This window comes from Lepisma saccharinum, assembly GCF_977018435.1.
Source record: "Lepisma saccharinum chromosome 15 unlocalized genomic scaffold, izLepSacc3.1 SUPER_15_unloc_1, whole genome shotgun sequence".
NCBI lineage: Eukaryota > Metazoa > Arthropoda > Insecta > Zygentoma > Lepismatidae > Lepisma > Lepisma saccharinum.
In genome coordinates, this window is record NW_028142892.1 from 2,689,409 (window position 1) to 2,703,846 (window position 14,438).

The window sequence follows — 14,438 nt, forward strand, 5'->3', positions numbered from 1 at the left end:
AAACCCGGTCGTCAGAAGGGTGCGGTGGAGAACGATCAGTGGCGTTCGTAAACCAGTCAAAGTATTTTAAATAATTTTGTTAAATTCTGGTTCAGAAGATTGTTTAAAGTCAGCTGTGATACACAGATGACAGTCTCCATACAGATGCTCTAGACTCTTAAACCATCTGGCATGTGTCCATATCAATCATTTAACTAAACCATTTGTGATCACTCTGTATAATGAGCAAGTACCGATATATTAAAACTAAATTATAATAATAATAACAAAGAGTTACTTTACCGGCGGTAACATGGAGAACACGCCACTGGTGGGACATCAGGTTGACTACCGTAACTAGGGGTGTGCCGGGCAGAAAAAAAATGGTCGAGACGGAATTGGAAGGAAATATTAATAATTCGGACATTTCTCCATTTCTACACCAGGTCGGATTTTTTGGATGGGAAATTTCCAGAAGCAGTGAAATTCTCGATTTCTACAAACTATTTCCGCTTCAAGTGTTTGTTTTGCACTTCTGAAATAAAAAAAAAATCCAAAAAAATTCAGAAACTTATAGTGCAGAAAATATCAAGAATTACGAAAAGTAAGGATCTGACTTTGATAATTCCAACACCGTCATTTTGAATTATTAATTTTTCCTACCCTGCATGGATCAGATACACCATGGAGGAAAGTATATCAAGTGGTTTCTCCTTGATATCTGTGCATTGTGAAAGACTACTAAAATACATAGAAATGTTCATCAACAAATTGAGGAACGTTTTTGGAAAGTCTCAACTCGTATTCAATACAAAATAATTTTCAGTTCAATTTGATTGTTATGATTTGTAAGGTAATAATAATAATAAGAATAATAAGAACAACAACATCAATAATAATAACAACAGCAATAGCAATGGATGTTTATGTCCCCCCTGAGAAAAAATCCTGGTTGTTCTATTTTGTTATTAAATTTTGCACAGATCGCTAACGAAACATCTTAGAATGTGATCGGGAATTTTAGAAGTTTATTTTGTGGAGCATCTCCTCGTCAGTGATTCGGGATATTGGTTTTCTTGCGCTTCTCTGCGTTTTTCAGGCATGTTTTCTGGTTTCTCGAGTGAAAGAAAAAAAATCGTTATTCCCTGAAGGAAGGTACAGGAGGCTTCATCCAAATTGACATCTAAAAGTTTGAAAATGACACACATATTCGTGCAAGGTTAATTAAACCTGTAGATTTTATGAATATTTATTATTTAAGTTGTTTTTTTTTTCTGGACAAAAGCTGAAAGAATAAAAAAAATGATTATACGTAATGACAGCTGGAATCTCGGGACTGGCTGAAAGTGCTGTTTTAATCTAAATTCACAAATGTAAAACTTCACTCCACAGAATTGCTCTTGTATAATAGGAAGGTTTTCATATAATTCTCTGAATGTTATTGACAATGATTCTACATCATCATGCCCTGGGGCGCCGCGAAATGTTCCAATATTTCCAGTGAAATGATGGGATTCTTCCAAACATGTGCATATTTGGTACTTTTACACAGAAGATGTTTCTGAATTTGAAATGTATTTATTTTTTAACTTAAGATAAGGAACCTAACCACACTAACTGAGCGTTGCAAGTGTTAAGCAGACCTACATTCTGACTTTGGCACCGCGGTAAATCTTGAACTAAGGGCGCCGTGAAACGAAAAATTTTGGGAACCCCTGCATTACACAATCAATTCATCCATCTCATAATAAACCAACAGTAAAATTACACAAAACACACATTGCGAGGAAGAAAATTTTTAGATCCAATTTTTTGGAGACTGAAATTATTCTAGATTTAATAGGGCGCAAATAATTTCACGGGGCGCCATGGCATTCTCTCTTTTCCAACTGTTCTCATTTAGATTGTTCGACGGCCAGGGCCGACTTCCGTCGTCCCCTAGCTAAGGCTCTAAACTTGGTAAGACGAAGAAAAGCAGGCACTGCTAGAGAAGTGAGCAAGAAAATTTTACAAAAGTATTTTTATTAATTGGGGGCGAGATTTGCCCTCCCAGAACTCATTTCCGTCCAAAGTTGGTGGGGACAATTCCCCATGTCCCCCTGTGGTTGCGCCACTGTCTGTCACGTGTGCTTTACTTAACTAAACTGTTCCGGGTATGATTTTCCGTGCAGGACATTTTGTTAGTTCGGTTTGACTTAATATTTTATGTTCAATCCATATTGGGTAAAGTGAATTGAAAACAAGCATTTATTGATTTGTTTTTTAGGTCGCTTTTCTGCCATTTGTGGTTAATCGCAACCAGTGATGGATTCAGGAAGTAGCCCGTGGATCTCCCACCGAGAAATTGAAAAATTTAAGCAGAAAATTTCAGTAACGTTGCAAAGCAGCAGAAATCTGGCAACCAAGTTCACTTCGGCTGCCTTCCATTCACTTTAATTTAACTTAGAACTGACTTTTTTTTTGGCTTTTACGTAATAATGACTGTTTCAGTGTTCTTTACAATCAGAAGTCAAAATTAAGAACGAATTTTACTTATCGTCCGTTTTGATAACTGCTATCAAGTAATATGCAATTAAATTCAACTTTTTGCAGCTAATTTAACTGTTAATCAGTCAACAGTTTGGTAGTAACGTGCTTGTGCAGTCTTATTGATAAATACCTCCATTTAACTATGTATTGGATAAGGGACATTTAAAAGTATTAGTATTGTTTTTATTAGTGTTATAAGTTGTTGCCTCTGACATTCCGTCCCAGAAAATTCGATATCCCCACAGAGGAAAGTGGCTGGACACTTGACTGATCGCGACGATGAAGATGAATAGCGTAAGATTAAATGTTTTGTTGGTTGATTTGGTGTGTTATGCACAGTAAGGCTAATTGGGACTGGACCTACAGTTTAAAGTTGGATCCGAACCACTATGTGCCTCCACCGGGTATGGAACCCGGGACCCCTTGATTACAAGGCGACGACGCCACCAAAGATGAAATGACAATCACACACACACATCGACAGGACACATCACAAGTCGCAGAGACGCCAGAACCTCGTTAGTATGCAAAATGCAGTCGAGGCTGAGTTTCCAAAGAGGTTGATAGTTTGGCGTCTTCAAAGGGGGTTACTCTTTATACACACCGAATTGAAAACACTATTATCTAAGGTGAAGTACAAAACGTATGAAATCACGTTCAATAAAGGTATTCGGATGTGATTCTACCATGTCGGCATATGAGTAACACACTGTATATGAAAACAAGAGATTATACCCTGTCCCGGCAATCTCTGGAGCAACCAATAGAAAACGAGTGTCTGCGCAACCAGTGACGCGAGACGGCTCCACCAACGAACACGTGAGAGGAAACGGGATTGCGTGGAGGGGGTGGGGAGCCACTTCAACGTGTACTGCTTCACTCTGCCCACTCGATTCCCCCCTCTCCCATTCTCTGCCGCTATGCGTGGCCTTGCTCCAGAGATGTACGGGACAGAGTAGATGCGAAGGTATTGCAAGAGAGGGACTATATACAGGATGATTCAAAAGTCCCGATCCATTTCCATGATACTGAAGTTGAGTTTTTTTAATTTTATTATTTTTCTTTTAAATACAGGTAAAATAAACCATACTCACTAAAGAAGAGAGAACAGCCATAGTGTGTGGACGGATGAAAGGATCTTGATGAACAAATTTCTCAGAAAATGATCTGTACTGGATGAAAGACGTTCAGGAAGACCATCGACATCGGTACAAAATGTGACAGGACGCAATTGAACGTAGCCCTCGAGCTTCAACATGCATAATCGGCAGAGAGATTGGTGTATCACAAGCATCCATATGGAGAAAACTACGCTTTAAGCTTCACAAACGTGCCTACCATATCCAGGTGATGCATGCGCTTGAGGATGAACACCATGCATCTGGCGAGTCCATGTGTTACGATCTCCTTGCGGCTGTGGAACACGAGGACTTTACGATCAACATCATGTTTAGCGATGAGGCGACCTTCCACGTTTGTGGGTTGGTAAACCGCCACAACAGCAGGATATGGGGTGACGAACAGCCTCATGAAACTTTTCAGTGGGAAATAAACACACAAAGTTAATGTGTGGTTGGGTATCACCAAGACAAACCGATCAACTGTGGAGCGGTGGGGATTGTGGGGGAAGGTCATGTTGAATTACATTGATTCCACATCCTAAGGAGGCATTGAATTGATTTGTGTTGTTTTCCCATCTGTTTTTTTTTTCTTGAATATGGATCGAGACTTTTGAATCACCCTGTATTCCATGCGTGTGTTCTCCATCTGCAGAATGTCTCGTAAATAATTTTCTGTTGGCAGTCCGAGACTGATAAAATGTACAAGTCGCTTTTTCTAAGAATAACTACTATTAACGATGGGACATTCGAAGTCGCAAAAGAAATTGTGAAGAACATATTGTGTCGAATCCGATTCTTAATTAGTTTCACAGAGGACGTAAAATCCATAGCGAAGGCAAGAATTAGATAAAGAAACGAGTTAGCTAAGACGTTTCGATCGCCAATTGGTCTCAAATATCGGAGGATGTGAGGTCGTTGAGAGCTCGGGCCTTGTAAATAAAGGTGCAACTATCTTTTGTGACACTCCTGTCATTTTCGTACTTGTGGTTGGGAGAAAAATTCATTAGCATGTTCCTTCGTTCTGTTATCTACATGCCAACACTGAATTGTTGATTGGTTGATTTAGTGTTTTAAGTTCACTTTATGCACAGTAAGGCTAATAGGGACTGGACCTACAGTTTAAAGTGTAATCCGAACCACTGTGTGCCGCTACCGGGTATCGAACCCGTGACCCCTTGATAACAAGGAGACGACGCTACCACTGCGCCATCGGGAAGGGCAACAACAACAATTGTATACGTCTCCATAGTTTCTTTAATACATTTGTATAAAGATGAGGAGGGCTTCTCTTTTCTTCCAGTTTTGGTTAATCGTGATGATGAGGTTGAATGACGATGCGATGAAATTGACGAACGAACACTCGCAAAGGACGCACATGTTGAGGTCGAGATTCGAGTCCGGGATCGTCGTAGCGCGCTGCGATAACCACTCCACCACAAAGTCGGCTAAAGTGAATGTCACGAAATGAAATTAAGTCCACAATGAGCAGAACATGTACTTCAGCATCAGAAAAATCGCATTTATTTATTGAAATTTCTAGCACAGCAGAAGGCATTTTAAACCGGAAAGGAACAACAGTAAAACAGTACACTAGTATTAAAAACAAAACACGAAATAAGATAACATAAAATAAACAAAATATCATTCCTTAAGAGAGATTTCAGATCGAAGCGATAAGCGACACGGAGCCCCACTGTTGGAAAGCATCCATGGCAGAAGCTATCAACAGACCGAGGCGACACGATGGACGCTATGGAGAAAATGGCCCAGTCCGAGCGACACGTGTAGCTTCTCGTCCCACTTCGATACCAAAGTTTGCTATTTCTGTCTGTGTCGCTTCTGTGCAAAAGCTCCCTAAAACATAGAATAAACAATAAAAAAAGAATGAAAACAGATACGGATAATTTGCCTTCCCTAGCAGTGACATCTACTTCACAGGAATAAATTTCAAGAATCGTTTCTTCTCGCGCATTTCACGTCCAAAGCAGACGATTCCTCAGCGCAGCCTGGTTTCAGGAGGGTTGTTGCGAACCCTTGCATTCGAATTCTGGTTGTGGCATGGACGACCCAAAGCGTTCGTCCCTTCATCAAATCATCATTCATCGTGGTAACTACGTAACATCCCTCCCACGTAGTACACCCTGGATGCAGACTAATCGACGCTCACTGCCCTTATAATCCTGTGTCATCTCTTTGTGACTGTCCATCCATCCATCTCATCTCATTGCAGCTAATCAAAAAATACCTCACAGACAGAGCTCTGCATGGCAATATTCAACTATAAATTAGACTGGGTACAAGTATCACGTATACAAAGAAATTCAATATGTCATAGAAGGAATAATGTATATCTAATTATAAAGAAATTCATGCATGTATTATATATATACAGGGTGTCTCATAAGTAATAGCGCAAATTGACACAGGTGAAAGTACACTATAATAGAAGCAAGAAAGTCTCGGTAAACATGGGACTGCAAACGAGCAGTTTTCGAGATAATTGCGAATGTGTGATTACAAGCCGCCACTGGCGTCCTTGTTTGTAAACGTCGTCCTAGTTGTTAAAATGCTAATAATGTATGTGAATGTGTGGGTACAAGCCGTCACTGATTGAATTTTGTAAACACCGAGTGCTTTACTCCTTGCGCGGTCCGAGGTTTGTTCTGTGTTTACAAAACAGAACATTTCCGAGAGGTGGCGTTCTAATCAAACAGGATGGATACAATCAGTACAGAAAATTGTACATGCTTGTGACCAATTCCGAAATGATCCGGGGGTGTCCGAAAGAATTCGAAACTCAATGCGGAATCGCGTACAGTATTGCATCCAGATGCAAGGACGACACTTTCAACACCACCTTTAACAGGTACGAGTGTACAGTAATTGTAACGTAGAACATACGTACTAGTAAAGTAGCGCTGTATTGCTTGTTAAAGTAAGTAGAATGTTCAATAAAAGCAATGAGATCTCCTAATTTTTCATTATTGGTATTTACCAACTAGCATGATGTTTACAAACACTGAAGTCAGTGACGGCTTGTACCCACACATTCGCGATTATTACTTTTTTGCTTCTATTATCGTGTACTTTCACCTGTGCCAGTTTGCGCTATTACTTTTCAGACACCCTGTATATATAATTTACAAGTATATATCCTTATGATTGTTATTAATATTGTGAATGTAATGTACAATTTATCACATATGTGCAGCATGTAAAATTCTTTTCTTCTTATACTGTAATAGTTTGTGTACCATAGCTTATATAATATTTTCCCATAGTCAACGGATGAATAAAGATTATGATTATGATCACCATTCATCATCATCTTCGCGATTAGCCAAGAGTGGAAGAAAAACGAAGTAAACTAAATCAAAATCAATCAATCATAAGTAGGGATGACCTAAGATTCTCTAAAAATGACCCATAGATTGACTTTAAAATTAATAAATAAAAAAATGAGCTAGAATATTTTTCGATCTTCAAGTAAAAGTATTTTTTTTCACGAATGACAGGAGGGATTTGAATAATTCGATATGACCCGTTTGTTTGGTGGTTCAAACTCTCTCTTTCTTTTTACTTCAATCTTACATAAAATACGTCACATTTGTTTCTCTGCATGTCATTCTCCTTTGCCAGTGGCCCTTGCACGATACAATAGAGTTGTGTTTCGTGCACATCAGATCATTTTTTCGAGTGTTGTGTTAAATTTTACTTTAAAACCACCAAGGATTCACAGTATTTTAAGTTTGCTGCAGGGAAATTAAATTTACCACAGTTAATTATTAAATCCGTTGCCAAAGATTTCAGTTAAAATGATATTGTACTTTGCATTGCCAATATTATCGATCAATGGCGTATTTGCTAAAAAGACTGTTTGGAAAATTAAATTCGTGAGAAACATCACAAATGATAGATTTGCAAGAAATGAGGAAATAGAAACTGAAAAATGACCTGAAAGCAAAAAAAAAAGAGGCTGGAAAATGCAAAATAAATATAATCTTTTCTGGTTCTAATTGAAGGAAAACAGCTTAGCATTGTCTTGAAGGCCCAGATAACAGATGATTTTTCTTCAATTTCCTAGTCCTAATCACAACTGTAGCAATTAAATAAATACAGTGAACATACTTGATATCTCCCCAAGACGTCGTTTGCAGTAAGTGGAGCGTGCGAATGAGTCAAGGGCAGTTATTCGCGTGACGCTCGGAGTTGCTCGTCCTAGAAATGACTGCATCCTCCGATAACCCTTGACCTGCGATAAGCAAAGGGGCCACAACAGAGGAAAGATGGCTTCGGGTGAAGGCTGCAGGCAAAGCATCAGAGAGGAACGCCTTTCCGGGGTTTCGTAGGGATAAATCCTTTGTTGCAGATGTTCTAATCGTTCTTAACTCCTCAATGCTCTACCTGGTTCGACCAATTTGATTCTTCTGGCGCCTCTTTCAACTTTAGACGCACGTCTGGTTAGAGTACTAAATGGGACCACTTTCACTCATTCGATTTGTTGATTGAGTTGGAGTTTTATGTCCACTTTATGCACAGTAAGTCTAATTAGGACTGGACCTACAGTTTAAAGTGGGATCCGAACCACTATGTGTCTTCCACCCTAGAGCGTATAATGGAATATCATTTTAACGTGACAATGATCGTAGACACATACATGTAACATATCCGCCTTGATAGATTCAGCCCACAATCATCTATTTCATTTTCATATATCACTAGGGCGACCAGACGTCCTCTTTTATCCGGACATGTCCTCCTTTGTAGGTTTCTGTCCTGCATCCGGGCGGATATTTTAGAAATCGGTAAATGTCCTCTTTTTGGAAAGAGTATAGCATGGATCATAGCAAATGTCTTGCACAGAGAATGCTGCCACACATAACGTCATCATTTATGGCATATCACTTGGGGTGCGTTAAGTATTCGAGCAATGCTCACCTAGCAACTGGGAGATGATCACGATCACTTTCCCGGCTGAGTCATTAGTGGATTTATAGGCACTAAAAACCTCTGTAATAGGCAGTCAAATAGGCACTAAATGATGAAAAGAGGCACTAAAAAGGCACAATAAACTAAGAGGTATGAAAATAGGCACTTAAAACGCACCTTAAAATTAAAAAAAAGACATTAAAATAAGCAAGGAATGTGAACTTCTTTCAATTTTCTTCTTACAATGCACAGTTATACTGTATTAACACTTCAGTTTATACATAAAAGCGCGCTACTACCGATTAACAAACTATCAATACTCTCTTGATCGAAATTCACATTTGTGAGGAATCGTCAGTTAAAGTAATTATGAAAAGAGCTTGTGTTAACGACTGTGCGAATTTGAACAAATGATGAAAAAGCAATTTACACCATTGTAACAAAAAATAAAAGTATTTTTAACAATGTTTCAATTGAGACCCTCGAATGTGTGGAATACCCGATTTCAGTCAGTACAACATCAATGTAGGGAAAGCCAAAGGCACGCAAAAGAAGCTGAAGTATGTAAAAATTGAAGAATAGCCATTTTTTGGCACGATTAAACAAAATAGGCACTAACCCTCAAAATAAGCATTTATGGGAACTATAAAAGTATGTTTACGGACTATAAACACCATGAAACGAACTTTACACATAAAAGCCTATGCTTTACTACTAAGGAATGAAAAAGGCAAAATAGTCATTACTATTATTCTAACTCGTTGCTTCTCCCTCCGACACTGCTGGATCTCATGTAGTCTGTGCATTTCCTTTCCGACTGATTCATTTGGTTTATTTTACTTTGCTTTTCTGCCACTTTTGGCTAATCGCGAAGATGTGCATGATCGATGATATGATGATTTTGATGAAGAGACACTCGCAAAGAACACCGAATCCGTGACCCCTAGCGTTGTGCTAACCGTTCCATCACGGAGGTCGGCGATTCAGAAACGCGTAGTGATAATTTTGATTATTAAGTAATATTTACTTTCATGAAATAACGAGGCGAAAGTGTAAATTCAACAATGATCTTGTAAGAAAATATCCAGCTTTTAGAGGATGAAGAAACGAATACGAGGTAAAGTCACTTTCCCCTGCTGTTGAAAGAGTGCTAGAAATGTTCCTGTCATTAAAATCATATTTCTCTACCCAAACTACCTAAAATTTTAATTGGCTTTTTGGAAATAAGTTAAAGAGAATCTTACTTGTTACATTTGCATTCACTTGTGGGGATATTTCATTGTAATATCCAAGAATTAGAAAAGGAGTAAAATTCTGTGCTACAAATTCTAGATATTTTTTGTCATTTGTTAAATAACCGTGAGATTGCTTCCTTTGCTTAATGGTAAGAGGAAGTTATCGAAAGAGATCGTCTGAGAAGTTTCTGTGAGCAAAGCAATGGTAAGTTTTTTTTACTTTTTATTAAAATATGAGTAATGGCAAATGTGTTGCCATTTTTTTCGGTGTCCTCTTTTTTATGGCTTTGACCTCCTTTTACTCCATACCCTGCCTTCTTTTTTTTGGCTGTCTGTATGTGTCTGATCATCTGATCACCCTATATTATATATATATATATATATATATATATATATATATATATATATATATATATATATACCGTGCGTCCATTTCGATCTGCAGCCGAGAGATCGGGAGAAGCGTGGCGGGCGGCACTGACGGAGATGCCGACATTTGCGGCCTGTAATGCCCGCTTATTTTTATGGACATATGCAGACATTTATATAAATATTGCAAAACGAGCACTAACCTGTGTTATAAGAGTATGGTTTTAATTTTAGTAGCTTAGTGACTGTATGTGCCAATGATTTTGACACGCCGACCTCTTGTGAAACACGGCGTAGAGGTTTGTTTGGAGAACGTTCTAACGCTGCACCAATATCATCGAGTTTTGCTTCGGTTAGAATCCGTCGTTTTTGCTTAGGTGTTTTAAAATTTAACGATACAGTTTCTCGTAATTTAAGGACAAGATGTCTAACCGTATCTCTGTGTGGAGTTGAAACGCATGGGAATTTCTGTACAAATTACCTACACACGTCTCGACACGAGTTTATTTTCACGTAGGTACGTGTCATACATAAAAAATCTTTGTTCTAACGTGAATCTTGCGGCTGGCATTCCAATCGTTTCACTGACACGTCACACATACACACTACAATAACACAAACAAGTAACTGCAAGTAACCAAGAATAACATTCTTGCGCACAGTACGAAATTAACACGCTCTTGGTTTACATTGCTCGCCACTATATTTACAACTCTGTCTTCATCTAGTCGCGAAGGAACAAAAAACTCGAGCTCGGAGATTTCAGATTGCAAGGAAGCTCACGAACACTATTGACTTTTAACGGTTTCTTCTACAGCGTAATCTTGATACAGTGTTGCACATTCAAAACCTCCAAACGATCCCCATCGGCACAAAACTCTTTCAAGGATATAAACTTAAGCAGGACGTTACTGGTCAAAACTATGATTAAAATGTTTTATTATCTGTGGCTCTTAACATCGTTTCTAAAGCGTATTTTTTTGTGGATATAAGAGCAGAACTTGGATGAATTACAGAAGAATTTTTGCGTGTTATAACACAGGTTAGTGATCGTTTTGCAATATTTATATAAATGTCTGCATATGTCTATAAAAATAAGCGGGCATTACAGTGATATATATATATATCACTGTATTGGTAAGATAGACCTACATTCTAACATGGAGATGACTATGTTCACGTAAGTCAATTTCACTGCACGATACACATTTGAGAGCCCAGCAAATTGCGATTATACGTGTAATACTGAGCGTTATTCGCTGGAGCTAAGCAGCTCTGAATTCCGTACGCTACCTAGCGTCTCCCGTGCGAACTATTTGGCGCTTGACCGAAATCCTCTTCCTCCAGCACTCGACTTCTGATTAACGTGCGTGACATAATGGGATTTCAATATTTGCCAAACTTTAGCTCCCTGCTAGGCGAATTGATTTTATTGTTTTGGTTTATTTTACTTCAGTTTTCTACCACTTTTGGCTAATCGTGACGATGAGGAATAGTAGGGAAGGGATGAAGGGACACTCATAAAAACTCACATCGTAGCGTGCTGTGCTAAGCACTCTGCCACGGAGCTGGGCCTTGGATATAATAGAAAGCAAATCCGAGATTTTCTCAATGGCGAATTTGCAGAGGAAGCAAGATGTAAAGTCACCGGTAAGAAAAATGGGACGCCTGGATCCTGAAATGCTCGCTTCCCTCCAGGGCATTGTGTGTGTTGTCTAAATCTAAGGCGATCAGTGGATTTCCACAGCAAACTGGCAACTTCTACCATCGCCTTAGAGTTAGGCAACACACAACGCCTTTCTGGGAAGCGGTATTTCAGGACCTAGGCGTCCATTGTTATTGCAGGTGACTGTACAGATACCGTCTATACTTGCATAAGCGAGTGAGGCTCCACACATTCTCGATCGTGGCCATAGTGGAGACGTGAGAATGAGACTACAAACGGTTACTGGAATGGTTTAAGATTGACACAGACTGCTTTTGCAATACGTATAAACTGCGATTCATTAGAAATTAAGAAAAACTGGGAAACAATTTTCGTTATGCACCAACAGTCGGTTTTGACCTGTAATTTTCGAATCCATTTTTCACCCGATCAAATTTCCCTTGCGGGGGTCCAAATGGAAGGCCAAAGATATTGAGCAATATGTACTCTGATGTGGTTACAAGGTGCGAGGTATATTGTGAAAAAAGTTGCGTAGCAATCTCCCTGTCACTTGGGAGTGTTTACTCTGTTCGTTTGAGAGGCGCCGTTCCTCACCTTGTGCACACACCGTCTGTTTACCGCTCTCCACGCGCCACGGTTCCCTCGGAGCCTCCTCGTCGCTTCGAGAACTCCTTCGGCCTAGATCGAGGTTGGCTTAGCGCCAGACGAGTGTGGAGCGACGCATCTACTAACCTTCCCTTTGTTCTTCAACTGCTGCGACAGATTCTCACCGCAAGAGTTCTGGCTGACGGGTTCAGGGGCGAATAAACACTTAACCTAGCCAGTTGCAAAGCCAAAGTTTCCTTTAAGTCCACTTAACCTAATCCGTACCGAACCTACAATTTAAATTTGAGTTCGAACCATACGCGTGCACAGACCCTCTGATTAGTGTGCGGAGGCAAGAGACTTGAAAGTTCAGCAGGGGAAAGAAAAATCTCTTTATTGCATTCATGTGCACAAAGCAAGGGCGTATATAGATTTACCCGGAACCATCGAAAAGAAATTCTACTGCAAATAAATATTACTCCCTCTGTCCCATAATTATTGTCCGGTACACCTTTGGTTGTTGTCTCATAATAATTGCCCAATATTCAAACTGTGACATTGGTGTATACAGAAGAACAAAACACGGGAATGAGTGATACAACTTTACTACTCGAGGATCAGCACAAATTGGGCGTTCCATCTGCCTCTTCGTCTGTCATTCCTGTACTACCATTTTGGCATACCGGACTATAATCATGGGACAGAGGGAGTAATAATTATAATACTAACAGTAATAACAATGTTCCCCCACCGAAGATCGAAAGCGAGATCGCTTCATTGCAAGTTTACCGGGTTGCCACTACACCATGGGAAAGTTCCGTCCCAGTCGCAAAGAAGTCCAGTTGACCTTCTATTGAAGAAAGAAGTTAGGTAAAAAAATCAACAAACGAACATCTCATTCTGCAATACGTTATTCTCCAAGGAAGGCAACACCAAAACGCATTTGATATTTCGAAAACAAAATAGTTCCTTCTCTCTATTCGATGATTTCAAGCACGGTAAAGTGATGTTTGTTTCTTTCATTTGATTAAGTTTATTTTACTTCGCGTTTTGTGCCTCTTGGCTAATTTGCGAAGATGGGGATGAGTGATGAAAGTGATGAATGGACATTCACAAACAACCAAGCCCGACCAGGATTCGAACCCGGGACCCTTGGCGTCGCAGCGCGATGTGCTAACCACTCGGCCACAGGGTCGGGCGATGTTTGTTTCTGTCCAAAATTGTAAATCTATTGCAGCTTCTTACGTATAAACAACCGGCACTAAAATACATGACAGAGAAAAGCCCTTTGGTAATCGGGGTTCATTTTTCAGACGGGGTCCCATGGGTCTTCCCGAGTTCTTTACTGCTTTCATTAAAAATTATGATATTCTCACAATTTCGGGAAGGGCTGTAGCCCCATAAGGCCCCCCTATCCGTACGCCAGTACTACAAATTCACCTTATAAGCTTTACTGAACACTTCACTTGTTCTGTCCCTAAACTTTACATTTTCTATTTATTTATTTATTTATTGAAATTTCCAGTACAGCAGAAGCCATTTTAAACCGGAAAGAAACAACAGTAAAACAGTATTCAAAGGTTAAAAACACAAAAAATAGGATAAAATAAACTAAACTAAAAGAAACAAAGATACACAAGTCAAAACAGTACCAAAGTAAACAGACAGTTTCACAAAAGCATTACTTATGTACAATTTTTTTTTATGTTGGTGATAAAAGATAAATATGAACTGAATATATCTACTTGGTTTGACACAGGGTGGATACAAATTATTATTTTTATTTTTAAAAAATCATTTTTGTTGATTCATTTATTTAAATCGATTTTATATTTTTTTTTAAAAAAACGCGCATAAAATTGCTTGTATGTTTTTTGGCACCATGCATATAGTTATATGTTTTTTATAGAAAGGATTTTCTAGTGAACGGCCCTATAAAATATTTGAACAGTTTGATTAAAGCAATTAATAAAATAAATGTATATAAACATTTTTCTGTTTTTGATACTGCACCTACTATGGAAA

The 14,438-nt window shown here is 39.0% G+C and overlaps 1 protein-coding gene across 2 annotated transcripts in view; it reads right to left on the reverse strand.

Annotated features, from left to right (window-relative positions):
* The window catches only part of LOC145982234 (alkylglycerol monooxygenase-like), a 51,823-nt gene that overhangs the window by 16,538 nt on the left and 20,847 nt on the right, over nt 1-14,438 (reverse strand). The gene's annotated exons all lie outside the window — the stretch shown is intronic.